Source organism: Puntigrus tetrazona, chromosome 8 (genome assembly GCF_018831695.1).
Source record: "Puntigrus tetrazona isolate hp1 chromosome 8, ASM1883169v1, whole genome shotgun sequence".
Classification (NCBI taxonomy): Eukaryota; Metazoa; Chordata; class Actinopteri; order Cypriniformes; family Cyprinidae; genus Puntigrus; species Puntigrus tetrazona.
Genome location: NC_056706.1, coordinates 17385166 through 17389110, shown reverse-complemented (window position 1 = coordinate 17389110; position 3945 = coordinate 17385166).

The following is a 3945-nucleotide window of genomic DNA, read 5'->3' as shown; positions in this document are numbered from 1 at the left end:
AAATTGCATATATCTGCTGTTCTGAAATGGGTGTGTTCAAGTTAGAACTGTCATTTCTGGCTTATCCAAACAATTTGGGTTTATTTATGACGGTAAATTTTGCAAGTCCCAAATCTAAGCTCTAATAACAGCAATGAACTCTCCAATGAAGACACACCTATGATCTGCCTGCTCACCTTGGAAAGTGACTGATTTTCTGGGCCTCCGCTGACCACAAAACACACACACATACATACATACGCTCGAGAGGGAGTGGCACTCCAGAACTAACATTAGCTGTAATGGCCTAAAGGGCCACTGACAACATAAGGGTGTGTAGGTCTAGATAGAACAATATCTTATTTTAAAGGCAAAGCTCTGGAAAAGAACACTCTTATCTGAACTTCTCTACAGTGTGAAAATAACAAATACACTGCAGCAGAGAGAGAGAGAACTTAAAAACCTTCTCGCCTGGCGTCAGGGGAAGCAAAGAAACAATGAACGGATGGAAAGAAAAGAGGTAGTGCCTAGAAAGAAAAAGTGTAGTCGTCACTTTAACATCAAATACACTAATGTTTGGTAGTGTTTTGGCATAGAGATGCGTCTGTGTTTCTATGTACACTTCTTGGGTGAGCCCATCTCCCAAATCTGAATCTCATATTTGTGTGCCTTCAGTGTCTTCAACAAGAGCCTTTCTTTTGTTTCCAATAGTGCATATGTACTTTCTTTTTACCTCTCATAAAACATTCCCACCAAAGGTGTGGCTTCCATTTGCCTCAGGGAACATCAAACATTAACAGCTGATATTACTGGAGTTGTGAAGGTGCAATGCAAGATACTTTGACAGACTGAATTTACTATACATTTAATACAACTACAGGAAGACATGACTAATCTCTGGCACTTGAAATGACTGGCTGTTATTTAAATTATCCAAATAATATACTCTATAAAAAAAGTAGACATTTTTAAAAGTAGTCTTGTCCATTCAAGGTTGGATTAATATGATCAAAAAATAGTATGTGAAATATTAAATTTTTAAATAACTTTCATTGTACAATGTATTTTATTCTCATGGCGATATGGCAAAGCTGAAAATGAGAAACACCAACAGAATTTCAGTCAGGTTACTGGTGCTTTGCTTCAAATAATATTTTCACGTGCTCCCAATTTTACCACATTTACTTTCAAACATGCAATAATTTTGAGCCTGTAACCCTGAGGCATTGTTAGAAGTTCAAACCATTCAAGTCAAAGTGTCTGCATCTCAGCTTGTTCGTGTGTGGTAAAATATATAGCACGGCTGAAAGGGGGAAATAGAGCTCTGTCTATGTATGTCACAGAAAGAGCGTGTGACTGCTGAACGACACAGGAAATTTTATTTTATGGCTAGTTAATTCTGTTACAATGATTACCTGTTTTGACTGTTTCCTGTGACAGCGAAACCAAGGATCAATGTATAGTACAGTTCTTCCTTCTGTTCAATAATTTTGAAACAAGCACACATGCAGAGTCTGAGTGATAAAGGAAAAACCTTTGACTGACAGCGGAGAATGAATGAGCATTATGAGATGTGACATGACTGAAAACTCAGCTATCAGAGGGGGATATAATGTAGTTGAAAACCTGCCCCACCAACATTCCCTGATTTACTCCACCACATGGCCTTAGAACAGTGTCTTGCTTTTGAGATCACTCAGTGTTTTGTTGAATCACTGGCTTATACATACTTAAACACCAACAGGCACTGACTTTGAGGTACACAACACTAACAACATCATAAATACTTGATCTTTGGGTGCAAAACTGAGAACATTCATGTAAATGTCCAAGACTTGTATGCAAACTCTCCTTGTAATGTACTGACCCGGTTTCAGTATGCATGAAACAGTACTCATGCAGATTTGATGTGTGCATTTTTGTGTAGATTGTGCAGACCTAGCTTTTCCAGAATATCCTTCTGGGCTCAGTGTATAACAAAGCTTCTCTCATGCCACTGCAAAGGTCCAAACCACCGACAAACACAAACCAAGTAAGAGGTGGAGAGGTGCTGGGTACAAAAAGAAATAGGTTTATACAAAAATATAGGAACATAGCTTAAAAATTTGCAATTGCTGGGGATCTATATTAGAAAAAATTATCAGATCGAATCAAATAGGAAGTCTCTAAATTAATCTCCTATAAAACTTCTTAAGCCTAATGTTTCCCAACCTTGTTCCTAGAGGCACACCGACACAGGCAACACCAACCCATCAGGTCACTATAGGGCAGGGGTGCTCATTTGTGTTCCTGGAATTCTACTTTTCTGAAAACTTCAGTTTCAACCTTGCTCCAACACAACTGTTTGTAATTTTTTAATGAGTATCTTAGTTAGCTGGTTTAGGTGTATTTTATAATTAGAGTAAACTTTGACGAAGGCAGGGGGTTTTCAACCCTGGCTTATGAGATCCATTTTTCTGGAGAGTTCATCTCCAACCCAAATCAAACACACCTAAACAAGCTAATCAAGGTCTTTCACCATATGAAGTTACAGGCAGGTGAGTTGGATCATGATTGGAGCTAAGCTCTGCAGGAACATTTTAGAACCCTGCTTTAAAGAAATATTTCACCAAAAAAATTGTAATTCTGTCTCCTCCTCATTACCCTATAGTGCCATTTTGGAGATTATCTCATACGTAAACAACGTATATAACATATGTACATGGATACATTCTTTAACTTACATTCAGATCAAAGCATAAACAGTTGCAGTGCTGCTGAAACAGAACAGCATACTTTATCTATGTATGTGATGCTCTCCATATGCCTATATGAATTGTTGAATAAAGTTGTTATTTTTGGGGTTTTACAATTATGATCAAACCACTAATGTTAAATGGACTATTTTAACCACCTCCCTGCTACATTTCTGTGCATTGATCGTGTTAGGATCCTATGGAAAGGTCAAAGAGTTCCCAAAATGCATAAAAAAAAATTGTGTTCTGAAGATAAGTGTTACAGGTTTGGAATGACATGAGGTGAGAACGTTTTTTAATACTGGGTGAACTACCCATCCTTTAAAGCAGTTTTGCTTAACTGGGAAGTGATCACCTACACAAAGATTGAGGGCTACATGGTGCCAGGTGGGGAAATCAGTATGCACTACTTTGTGGTGTGTGAGATGTGTGATTATAGAAATGCTGATTTTGAGTAAAGCAGAGATAGAAATTGCATATGTTTCTCTTACAGACGAAGGAGTGCTCGGTGAAGCCAGCGAGGTGGTTCGTCTGCGTAGGGACAAGCGTTGTTGGCTGCGCAGGCTGAATCTGGGCGGAAGGATTCACGGCTGCGACTGGCCAAGCTGCGTGAGCGACCCCTTTAAAACCACCTCCATCCTCTCCACCTCCTCCTGCTGATCTTCTCTCAACGCTGCTGGAGACCATGTTGAGGGCACCTTTGAAGGAGAACGTGCATTTCCCATCCAGCCAGACACTTGCGAGTGGGCCACTGACAACTTGTCTCCCAGGTACTCCATCTCTCCAGGATTTAGAGGAGTAAATTCAACCAAAGTTTGCGTCCTCAACGTCAAGTTTTTTTCAGTGACACACTGTGACACACTCTCAAATGGAGGCTCCAAGGTCCATTGATGATAGTCCAATTCAGTCCAGTCACGTCCGGTTGAAAGTGTATCTGTGTTAAAACTCCATGGTTGGGTAGGACTTATGGAGGACCTTCCTCTTTAGGCCAATGTTGTTCTAATACACCTGTCTTCAGAGCGAGACCAGGACAGATTGTGTTCCACTGCAGCACGATACAAACTACAAATTGCCACCAAGCAGCTGACTGTGATCTAAACTTCCAACAATGCCTGACTAAAGTTTGGGAACTATTTTCAGTAGCATACCTCAATAGCTACATTTCCAATTGTGAGTCAGAGATATATAGTAACATAAGGTCACTCCTAATTTAAGAGTATACAAAATTACA